Source organism: Schistocerca cancellata, chromosome 4, assembly GCF_023864275.1.
Source record: "Schistocerca cancellata isolate TAMUIC-IGC-003103 chromosome 4, iqSchCanc2.1, whole genome shotgun sequence".
Taxonomy (NCBI): domain Eukaryota; kingdom Metazoa; phylum Arthropoda; class Insecta; order Orthoptera; family Acrididae; genus Schistocerca; species Schistocerca cancellata.
Genome location: NC_064629.1, coordinates 788924958 through 788938098, shown reverse-complemented (window position 1 = coordinate 788938098; position 13141 = coordinate 788924958).

Here is a 13141-nt window from a genome sequence, read left to right as displayed (position 1 = left end):
CCTTGGTCAATACACGGCAAGACTCTCGACGAACTTCCTCCGCTTCATCTGTATCAAGACGGTGTATAGCTTCTTCGACGGCACTGACGAAATCCACTAGTGGCGGTGAAACAGGTGTGGGAGCAAAATTCAGTCCTTTTGCCAGCACAGACACAGTCGCGTCATCTAAAGTTTTCTCTGTCAAATTAACAACAGAACGTCGAGTTGGAACTTCCTGCTGCATCTGTTTAGAAAGTCTGTCAATCTTGGCAGTTTGCCTCGTCACAGCTTTATCATGGCTCCAGTTTGCTTTAGCCCATGTCACACCATCCACCCAGTCCCACGACAGAGAAGATAGTCTTGCTGCCAATTCCAAATGTATGTGGACATGTCCGTTGCCACAGAATACAATTCACGCCGAGTAAAACGAATCCTTTCTCTACCCAAAGCCATGCTTGCTTTACGTTTGATGTTGTTTGCAGCAGTGGTATTTATGAAATGCACAATTTTGGCAAACGTTGGAATAATGCCCTTGTCTCTGCAACTTAATAAGAATATCAACGAGCTCAGCAACCTCGCTCTTCTTTCACGTAACTTGTCGAATCTTCGAATACATTCCATCACTTCCTCCCCGTAGAGTTGGTTGATGTGACGTTTAAAGCTTTCCCGGCGTACTGATTGTTCCATAAAAACACGGGAGAACTGCCGGATATCAGTAACTTCCTGCCACGATATTTCGGCGCAGAGTCTTCTGGCCATCTTCAGGTGAATGCCACTGTAGTAGTACTGGCGAGTACGCGCTGAGCTCCGCTATTTAAAGCCTTCTGAGGTGACATTGCGCATGCGCTGCTCAGTGTGCGAGTTCATAACGGCTCCGTGCGCTGCGCCTCGCGCCCTCCACTGCGAAAGCCTGGCGTATCGGTGTCAGGTCGATTTCCATCTTTATGCAGATAAGTACGTCGACTACGAAGTTTCTCTATAACAGGATTCCAAGCAGAGTTCAGCTGATAACCGCTATCTCGATTGATGAGAGTCTCGTTGTCTGGTGGACTCACTACACCTCATTGGCAATATGTTTAGTGCAGACATTACAGCGTTGTTTGAGCACACTCTCTCCTCTACATATTTTATATTTAACAACGAATTTTACGAACAATCTGATGGTGTCGCCATGGGGAGTCCTTTGTCTTCCCTGGTGGCCAATCTTTTTATGGAGGATTTTGAGGAGAGAGCACTCGACTCTGCCACTTTTAAACCGACAGTATTTTGGCGGTACGTTGACGACACTTTTATAGTGTGGCCTCATGGTCTAGACCGTCTCCAAGAATTTTTACGTCACATGAACTCCGTACATGAAAACATAAAATTTACCATGGAGATAGAGAGAGATGGTTGTCTGCCATTTTTAGACGTCTTGGTACGACGGAAGAGCGATGGCACACTTGGTCACTCGGTGTACAGAAAGCCCACTCATACAGACCTGTATCTACAAGCTACTAGTTGCCACCATCCAGCACAAACAATGGGCGTTCTCAAAACCTTGGTCCACCGTGCCCATACTATCTCTGACGCCGACAGTCTTCAAGCGGAACTGGAACACCTGCAAAAAGTATTTTTGAAAAATGGCTTTTCACCTAGGCAAGTGAACAGAGTGATGAAGACCTACAAACGACGGAACAAGGAAAAGGAAGAGGCCTTCAGGTCGACTGTTTATCTACCATTTATTGGGAATATTTCTTCACAGATTGGCAGAATATTGAGAAAGTATCAAATGAGAGTCATCTTTCGCCCTCCTTCCAAAATTTCATCACTGGTGGGATCCGTTAAAGACGACTTGGGCCTGCGTAAACCAGGTGTTTACAAAATTCCGTGTGAATGCGGCAAATCATATATAGGGCAAACAACACGAACTGTGCAGGAACGCATTGTGGAACACCAACGGCATACTCGCCTTCTCCAACCCACCAAGTCCGCAATCGCCGAACATTGTATTTCCACAGACCATTCCATGAATTACAACGACACAAAAATTTTGGCCCATACATCAAACTTTTGGAGCTCGATTATCAATTAATCTGTGGAAATAAGATTGTCTGACAACGAGACTCTCATCAATCGAGATAGCGGTTATCAGCTGAACTCAGCTTGGAATCCTGTTATAGAGAAACTTCGTAGTCGACGTAGTTATCTGCATAAAGGTGGAAATCGACCTGACACCGATACGCCAGGCTTTCGCAGTGGAGGGCGCGAGGCGCAGCGCACGGAGCCGTTATGAACTCGCACACTGAGCAGCGCATGCGCAATGTCACCTCAGAAGGCTTTAAATAGCGGAGCTCAGCGCGTACTCGCCAGTACTACTACAGTGGCATTCACCTGAAGATGGCCAGAAGACTCTGCGCCGAAATATCGTGGCAGGAAGTTACTGATATCCGGCAGTTCTTCCGTGTTTTTATGGAACATAGTTAGGTTTAAGTAGTTCTAAGTCCAGGGGACTAATGTCCTCAGATGTTAAGCCCCATAGTGCTTACAGCCATTTGAACAAAACGGCTTATCTGAGATTCCTTACGCTCGTATTTTGTTCAGTAGGTAATAGGGCGGAACTTTATCGAACGTCTTCTGGATGTGGAGGAACACAGGATTAACACGAGGTCCGATATTTACTGCCTTTTGGGTCTCCTGGACGAATAGAACGCGCTAGGTTTCAATCGATTGTTATTTTTGGAATCCACGTTGATTCGTACCGAGGAGACTATTAGTTCCGGAGAAATGAAAATAAATCGCGTTCCAGAGTCCTACAAAATAATGACGTCATCGGTATAGACCTATAGTTTTCCGTGGCTGTTCAATGGATCTTCTTCAAAACGAGAATGATCTTTGCATTTCCCCAATCACTAGGGATGTTCCGTTATTTCATTGACTTACGATACTCTGTTGCTGGAACAGAGGCAAGTTCTTTCTAATACTCTATGTTGAATCGTGTTCGTATTCAATAAGTTCCAGTCGTCCTTGTGTTTCAGTTCATTTCCATTCTGGCAGTCACCTATTTTGATATCTGTCACTTTAACGTTCGTGTGACGATTTAAAGAAAGAGACATATTACAAACTTTCTTAGTGAAGAAACAATTCTGGAGAAAGGATTTTACTATTTCGGTCTCCTCTCTGTAATACTCAGTTTCGATGTCACTGAAATCACAAAGCATCTGGACAAATGGCTTTGACCCGTTTGACATGTGGTAGTGATTCATTTCCCTCTTCTCCAAGGTCATTTCCGACTGTAGTATTACATAATAAGGCAACTTCAGGTAAGAATAAATAACTGTTTGAAGAGGTTGAAAAAATTAGCCAACCAGTTGCAAACCTGTTTATTTAGCCCTTGACCTAGGTTTAGATATTTATAAAAATATATTATTGAGAAGGAGTGGGCCCTAAAAATTTATATAAACGCTTACAAACTGTTTTACATACGTAACAAAATATGTCGTTATACGGAGAAAGAAAACTGGCGTTCTACGGATCGGAGCGTGGAATGTCAGATCCCTTAATCGGGCAGGTAGGTTAGAAAATTTAAAAAGGGAAATGGATAGGTTAAAGTTAGATATAGTGGGAATTAGTGAAGTTCGGTGGCAGGAGGAACAAGACTTTTGGTCAGGTGATTACAGGGTTATAAATACAAAATCAAATAGGGGTAATGCAGGAGTAGGTTTAATAATGAATAGGAAAATAGGAATGCGGGTAAGCTACTACAAACAGCATAGTGAACGCATTATTGTGGCCAAGATAGATACGAAGCCCACAGCTACTACAGTAGTACAAGTTTATATGCCAACTAGCTCTGCAGATGATGAAGAAATTGAAGAAATGTATGATGAAATAAAAGAAATTATTCAGATAGTGAAGGGAGACGAAAATTTAATAGTCATGGGTGACTGGAATTCGAGTGTACGAAAAGGGAGAGAAGGAAACGTAGTAGGTGAATATGGATTGGGGCTAAGAAATGAAAGAGGAAGCCGCCTGGTAGAATTATGCACGGAGCACAACTTAATCATAGCTAACACTTGGTTTAAGAATCATGATAGAAGGTTGTATACATGGAAGAACCCTGGAGATACTAAAAGGTATCAGGTAGATTATATAATGGTAAGACAGAGATTTAGGAACCAGGTTTTAAATTGTAAGACATTTCCAGGGGCAGATGTGGACTCTGACCACAATCTGTTGGTTATGACCTGTAGATTAAAACTGAAGAAACTGCACAAAGGTGGGAATTTAAGGAGATGGGACCTCGATAAACTGAAAGAACCAGAGGTTGTACAGAGTTTCAGGGAGAGCATAAGGGAACAATTGACAGGAATGGGGGAAAGAAATACAGAAGATGAAGAATGGGTAGCTTTGTGAGATGAAGTAGTGAAGGCAGCAGAGGATCAAGTAGGTAAAAAGACGAGGGCTAGTAAAAATCCTTGGGTAACAGAAGAAATATTGAATTTAATTGATGAAAGGAGAAAATATAAAAATGCAGTAAATGAAGCAGGCAAAAAGGAATACAAACGTCTCAAAAATGAGATCGACAGAAAGTGCAAAATGGCTAAGCAGGGATGGCTAGAGGACAAATGTAAGGATGTAGAGGCTTATCTCACTAGGGGTGAGATAGATACTGCCTACAGGAAAATTAAAGAGACCTTTGGAGATAAGAGAACCACTTGTATGAACATCAAGAGCTCAGATGGAAACCCAGTTCTAAGCAAAGAAGGGAAAGCAGAAAGGTGGAAGGAGTATATAGAAGGTCTCTACAAGGGCGATGTACTTGAGGACAATATTATGGAAATGGAAGAGGATGTAGATGAAGATGAAATGGGAGATACGATACTGCGTGAAGAGTTTGACAGAGCACTGGCAGACTTCAGTCGAAACAAGGCCTCGGTAGTAGACAACATTCCATTAGAACTACTGACGGCCTTGGGAGACCCAGTCCTGACAAATCTCCTCCATCTGGTGAGCAAGATATACGAGACAGGCGAAATACCCTCAGACTTCAAGAAGAATGTAATAATCCCAATCCCAAAGAAAGCAGGTGTTGACAGATGTGAAAATTACCGAACAATCAGTTTAATAAGCCACAGCTGCAAAATACTAACACGAATTCTTTACAGACGAATGGAACAACTAGTAGAAGCCGACCTCGGGAAAGATCAGTTTGGATTCCGTAGAAATACTGGAACACGTGAGGCAATACTGACCTTACGACTTATCTTAGAAGAAAGATTAAGGAAAGGCAAACCTAAGTTTCTAGCATTTGTAGACTTAGAGAAAGCTTTTGACAACGTTGACTGGAATACTCTCTTTCAAATTCTAAAGGTGGCAGGGGTAAAATACAGGGAGTGAAAGGCTATTTACAATTTGTACAGAAACCAGATGGCAGTTATAAGAGTCGAGGGACATGAAAGGGAAGCAGTGGTTGGGAAGGGAGTATGACAGGGTTGTAGCCTCTCCCCGATGTTATTCAATCTGTATATTGAGCAAGCAGTAAAGGAAACAAAAGAAAACTTCGGAGTAGGTATTAAAATCCATGGAGAAGAAATAAAAACTTTGAGGTTCGCCGATGACATTGTAATTCTGTCAGAGACAGCAAAGGACTTGGAAGAGCAGTTGAACGGAATGGATGGTGTCTTGAAGGGAGGATATAAGATGAACATCAACAAAAGCAAAACGAGGATAATGGAATGTAGTCGAATTAAGTCAGGTGATGTTGAGGGAATTAGATTAGGAAATGAGACACTTAAAGTAGTAAAGGAGTTTTGCTATTTGGGGAGCAAAATAACTGATGATGGTCGAAGTAGAGAGGATATAAAATGTAGACTGGCAATGGCAAGGAAAGCGTTTCTGAAAAAGAGAAATTTGTTAACATCGAGTATAGATTTAAGTGTCTGGAAGTCATTTCTGAAAGTATTTGTATGGAGTGTAGCCATGTATGGAAGTGGAAGTGAAACATGGACGGTAAATAGTTTGGACAAGAAGAGAACAGAAGCTTTCGAAATGTGGTGCTACAGAAGAATGCTGAAGATTAGATGGGTAGATCACGTAACTAATGAGGAAGTATTGAATAGGATTGGGGAGAAGAGAAGTTTGTGGCACAACTTGACCAGAAGAAGGGATCGGTTGGTAGGACATGTTCTGAGGCATCAAAGGATCACCAATTTAGTATTGGAGGGCAGCGTGGAGGGTAAAAATCGTAGGGGGAGACCAAGAGATGAATACACTAAGGAGATTCAGAAGGATGTAGGTTGCAGTAGGTACTGGGAGATGAAGAAGCTTGCACAGGATAGAGTAGCATGGAGAGCTGCATCAAACCAGTCTCAGGACTGAAGACCACAACAACAACAACAACAAAATATTAATAATACATGGTGGTAAATTACTTTAGCTGAAGTCGAGCGGCTCTTATCATATATAAATTTGATATTAAAACGAGAAGCATCACGTGCCATGGCCAAATTACATTCGGCGTACATAGAATGAATGCAAGAATGCATTCGCACACTGATAAAGTCTCTTGTCTACATAAAACCATAAGAGAAGTCCAAAGAATAAAATATTTGCGTAACATAAGTATTCACCATGCCAGACACATTGGTCAGTTGTTGAAAGGTACAGGATCAAGCAATAAGGAAAAATTGGCATGCAGAGTGCGCTAAATACATGCGCCTAACCACTACGCCGTGCTTGTGTTAAGTAACAGCATTTTATATTAATGTATGAATGTAAATTTCTTCTACAAGGCTACTAATAGTGCAATAAATTTATCGATATACGTTACGTCTACATTCTCTTATGCTGTCAGTGTAATACTGTACATAAATTCAGAGTGCATAAACTAGAGTTCTGTTTACGAAGGACCTCTGTTACAAATATATGGGTAAAGATGAGCAGATATGCACTAAAACAACCTCACTAAAAAGAGAAACTTTCGCTCGCCACTACGGTAGCTTAAGCGATAAATGAAGAATTGAAATGCAGTGGGCGCTATAACATGAGCGTAAGCACATAAACGTTTTGTAGATGATTTTATATTTAATGGATAACTTAAAAATTATTGCATTTACTACTGGCCCTCTATAAGTGATTGTTATTTTGCTTTAATGTAAAATTACGTTACTTGACACAAGCGAGACGCAGTGCTTACGCTCACTTATATAGCGTTTCAATTTTTCCTTTATCGCTTAAAGTACTGTAGCGGTGAGCGGAAGTTTCTCTTTTTAGTGACGTTGTTTTAGCTCATATCTGCTCTTCTTTCCCTATGTATTTTTAGCAGTGGTCCTTTTAAACAGAACTCTAGTGTCTGCACGCTAAATTTACTTACAGTATTACTCTGTCAGCCAATGTATAAGAGATTTATTGCACTATTAGTACCCCTATAGAAGAAATTTTCTTTCTTACTTTAATATAAAAAAGGATGTCACTTAAACACAAGGAAGGCGTAGTCCTTACGTGCATGTATTTAGCACCCCCTGCATACCAGTTTTTCCTTATCGCTTGAGCTTGTACCTTTGAACAACTGGCCATTGTGTCTGGCATGGTGAATACTTACGTTATGCAAATATTTTATTCTTTGGACTTCTGTTATGATTTTATGTAGAGAAAAGCCTTTACTAGTGTGCGAATGTGTTCTTGGATTCATTCTATGTACGCCGAATGTAATCTGGCTGCTGTCTTAAGCCACGGCATGTGATGTTTCTCGTTTTAATATCAATTTTATATATGACAAGAGCGGCTCGGCTTCAGCCAATGTAAATTACCACCATGTGAGGTGACAAGTAATACGCTTACCTCTCAGGTATTGTTCCATTATTAATATTTTGTTATGTATGAAAAGTAGTTTGTGAGCGTTTATGTACATATCTGTATGTTTGCTATTGGTCCGGAAGCGAGAGGAGAAACGGCTGAGCGAGCAGAAGGGACGCTGTCGTGGGCGGAAGATGGATCAGGCAGAGGTGTCAACCTGCCTTGTCGAATTTTCTGGGAGACTGGCGTATGGATACACACCCGTTGAAAAGAAACAGTACGACGCTCTTCGAATGAAGGGATATCCCTGGGTTTGGGAGGAATCGATTCGTCCATATACCTGAAGTGGTAAACACATAGAATAGTGTGTCAGTAAATGTACCTTTGAATTTTTACAATAGACAGTAAAATTCTCTAATTGCTGATTCGAGTGAGAATAAGCGCACAAGCGTTCGTTACAGTCGGTGTTAACGAAAGTATTTAAATCACGTTACTTCAGAAAACGACGTATCTTTTGCTAAACGTGGGGGAGTTCATTTATTGGGGTAGCTGTCCCTTGTCCTGGTGAGATTGGGACTAATTTTGGCCGAGAGCAGACCGTGTCGAAATCCTCAGTTTAACTGATGTTGCAAAGTGACTTATGGAATATCGCATAGGAAGTGACTTTGGATGGTGAGGAAAAGCTCAGTTTTTAATTATGCCAATAGTTACAGGTTTAGACGCCGTTACATAATGATGAGAAAAGTCCACACGACTCTATTGCGACACGGATCGTCATGGTAATGGTAAGTAGTTATATGTTAACGATCCTGGTGCAGAATATTCCCAGCATTGTTTAGACAATTGTTCACTTTCTTGTAACTATAACTGAGTGCGTAAAAGTAACACAATTAAATGAGTATCCTTACGTGAACAGTGCCAAACTGAATTTCGGTATCCTTGTGCTTAACGAGTTATGTCACACGTGGTAGAAAACTGTAACGGCTCTGGTTAAATGTGTGTGAATAATGCTCGCCTACGTATTTATTTTCCACAGGTGTCGAGAATTCGTAAAGCGTGCTTTGGGAAGAGACTAACTTTTCATTTGTGGCTCCTGTGACCGCTGCATGAAGTCTGGTATTATGTACAGATCGCTTTGATTCGAAATATGGTACTCAACAATATAGTCTCTTTCTACCAGACGAATTTAGTATTTATCTGCTAGCCAGTCTACCTGTTCCTGGCCTCAGTGTATAATAAGAAGAGGCATAAAGTCAGAGAGCTTATTAAGTAAAAGTGAAGCAGGTGAGTTTTAGACGTTAAAAGTGTCACCGAACACGCAGATTCGTTCAACAAAACAGGTGCGTGAGAGTCAGAGTGTTACTGTGCGTCCCTGTAGCTTGATTAATCACCACTGCAGATTGCTCTTTTATATACACACATCAAAAAAACTTGTGCATCACCCCGGTTCCCAGAACTATCGAAGATAGACGTTGACTGTGGATATTGTATCACAGACAGTCACTCGGACTGTTCAGAGATGTCACTAAACCCGCCCAAAGATGTAAACAACCATACATTAGCAGTGTCTATTAGACGGAGGGGGTCCAACAGCCGATCGGTTCCAGAAATTCCACCTGGAATGGGATACAGGGCTCGTGTTGTCTGTAGTTCAACCATGCCTAGACGGTCAGTACCGCGGTCCGATCGCGTCCGCATTGTTAATCTGTGTCAGGAAGGGTTCTCAACAAGGGAAGTGTCCAGGCGTCTCGTAGGGAACCAAAGCGATGTTGTTCGACATGGAGGAGATACAGAGAGACAGGAACTGTCGAAGACACGCCTCTCTCAGGCCGCCCAAGGGCTGCTACTGCAGTGGATGAACGCTGCCTGCGGCTTATTGCTCGGAGGAACCCTGACAGCAACCCCACCATATTGAATAATGCTTTTCGTGCAGCCATAGGACGTCGTGTTACGAGTTAAACTGTGAGCAGTAGGCTGCATGATGCTCAACTTCACTCCCGACGTCCATGGCGAGATTCATCTTTGCAACCACGATACCATGCAGCGCAGTACAGATGGGCCCAACAATATGCCGAATGGACTGCTCAGGATTGGCGTCACGTTCTCCTCATCGATGAGTGTCGCATATGCCTTCAACCAGACAATCGTTGGAGACGTGTTTGGAGGCAGACCGTTGAGGCTGAACGCCTTAGACACATTGTCCAGCGAGTGCAGCAAGGTGGAGGTTCCCTGTTGTTTTGGGGTGGCATTATGTGGTGCCGACTTACGCCACTGGTGGTCATGGAAGGCACTGTAACGGCTGTAGGAGACGTGAATGACAACCTCCGACAAATAGTGCAACCATATCGGCCGCATATTAGGTAGGCATTCGTCTTCATGGATGACAATTCGCGCCCACATCGTGCACATCTTGTGAATGACTTCCTTCCAGATAACGACATCGCTCGACTAGAGTGGCCAGCATGTTCTCCAGACATGAACCCTATCGAACATGAACGGAATAGATTGAAAAGGGCTGTTTATGGACGACGTGACCCACCAACCTCTCTGAGGGATGTACGCCAAATCGCCGTTGATAAGTGGGACAATCTGGACCAACAGTGCCTTGGTGAACTTGTGGATAGTATGTCACGACGAATACAGGCATGCATCAATGCTAGAGGAAGTGCTACTGGATATTAAAAGTACCGGTGTGTATAGCAATCTGGACCACCACATCTGAAGGTCTCGCTGTATGGTGGTACAACATGCAATGTGTGGTTTTCATGAGCAGTAAAATAGGCGGAAATGACGTTTATGTTGATCTCTATTCCATTTTCCTGTACATGTTCCAGAAAACTCGGAAAGGAGGTGATACAAAACTTGTTTTTGATGTGTGTAGATACACTGTGTTTGTACTTTTCTTCTAACTTGTAGAAAGTTTTGCAATATTAGTGTGTAGATGAAAAGTCAAGGTTCATTGATTGAACCTAAGGACAAATCCTTAAAAATTTTATCTCTTTCAATGGGTAAACTTCCTATACATTACTGGAGTCAGCTATAGACAACAAGTGAATGTAACTGCAGTGCAGCAACTCACGAAGTTGCAGTGTGGGCCGTAGTTATCGCATGGCAATGGAACTTGGAAGATATGCGGAATTGATTTATACTTAAAAAATTAGTTCCATTTTGGTCACCGGGTACAAATCTGGTGTTGTACAGCATATCGACGTCTCTGTTTCTCATACTGAAGCCTGTGTAAGTGGCGCTTAATAGCACAATTGACGTTACGCGTTTCCACTTCTTTGACCTTTTCTACCAACGTCCGTTCCTAATCCATTACGTATGGAACCATGTCTATAAGTCTGCCTTACATACATATCGCCAGATTTGCACCTGGTGGCCAAAATTGGAGCTAACGTTTTTACAGGTTATTCGATTCCGCATTACCGTATTGCGATATCTACGAAATTTCGCTGCCATATGATAATTTCAGCACACAATGGACCTCTGTGAGTAGCTGCACTTTAATTATAACCACATGGTATTTACGATACTGCAATGCCATTGTTATTCCGAATTACGATACAAAGTTCCTTCGTACATGTCCGAAGGAACTTTGCATCGTAATAACACAGGCACCGCAATATCGCATTTATCCGTCGAAATCGGACAAGTGATTTCCAAGTAAAATGTCTCCTTTGTACGGAAATACACATGATGGATGTACGAGTAGGCATTGTAGACATATGGTTGACGATATATGGAATTATGGGTCTAACCGGGGGTCGTGCTCGGAAAACCAAATGGTAAAGGCGACCGCTGGCGGTAAATGGAATTTCAGATTCGAATCCAGTCCGGCACAATTTTCCATTGTCGTCATTCCATTATTCCAATACAGCTGATGGGTTATCCATAAACATATCGTCTATTTAAAGTAGCTAGTATTTATGTTGATTCTTAATGTTTTGTAATAACACCCATCATTCATTATGAATTACTGTTTTTTTCTTTTTTGTTACGAATACTTCTACATATTTTTCTCTACCACTCAACTGTATCTGTTCCTTGTTCCACCTGGTTGCTTTCCCATCTCTCCTGGCAATTCCCAACATGCATCTCAACATTCGTTGAGAAACCTGGAGACTGATAATAGATTTCGTATTTTAAAAAGTCTCATACGCTGTGAACGTATACTTCTCGCTTTAGTGAAAATTTGCAATAAACCGGTATTACTGTTCTGTTTATTTCTTTTCCTGTTCAAATGTGTGTGAATTCCTAAGGGACCAAACTGCTGAAGTCATCAGTTCCTAGACTTACACACAACTTAAACTAACTTAACCTAGAAACAACGGAGAGGCTCTGTCCCCGCCGTAGCCGCAGTAGTCCACAACCCCATGACGACCACCGCAATCCACTTCAACCCTTCGCCGCCCCACACTGAACAACTCTTTCAGGGTTATTGTGCGGTTAGGCCCCCGGTGGACCCCTCCAGGGAACGTCTCACACCAGACAAGTGTAACCCCTATGTTTGCGTGGTAGAGTAATGGTGGTGTACGCGTATGTGGAGAACTTGTTTGTGCAGCAATCGCCGAGATAGTGTAGCTGAGGCGGAATAAGTGGAACCAGCCCGCATTCACCGAGGCAGAAGGAAATCCGCCTAAAAACCATCCACAGGCTGGCCGGCTCACTGGACCTCGACCCTAGTCCGCCGGACGGATTCGTGTCAGGGACCAGGCGCTCCTTCCCAATCCGGAAAGCCGTGAGCTAGAGCGCACGGCTAACCAGGAGGGTTAACTTAACCTAACTTATGCTAAGAACAACACACACACACCCATGCCCGAGGGAGGACTCGTACCTCCTGCGGGAGGGGCCGCGCAATCCGTGACATGGCACCTCAAACCGCGTGACCACTCCGCGTGACTTCTTTCCCTGATCATTGAGTGCTTGCCTACAGTATATTCAAACGCAAAACCTCCCGTCGGCAACGAAGTCATTAGTGATGGAGCACAAGCCCTTATTAGTTAAGGATGGGGAAGGAAATCGGCCGTGCTCTTTCAGACGAACCATACCGACACTGGTCTGTAGCGATTTAGGGAGATCAAGGAAAACCTAAATCTGGATGACTGGACGCGATTTCAACCGTTGTCCTACGTAATGCGAGTCCATTGTGATAACCAATGCCCCGCCTTGCTCTGCGGTTCGTAAAGGGCAGGACAAAAGAGTCAGCATCCATTATTGCAACGTACTGTCAAGCATTCAGCCTCCTCTCAACAATAGCTATAAGAGTCCTGCCGTAATTTCCATTCGCTCCCCACCCATGATTCCAGGAATAGGAGAGGCATAGCGCTCGGGAGTCGCTGCTTCCTGTGACTTTTCACCAGGTCGTCTAGGGAAACGTGAGTGT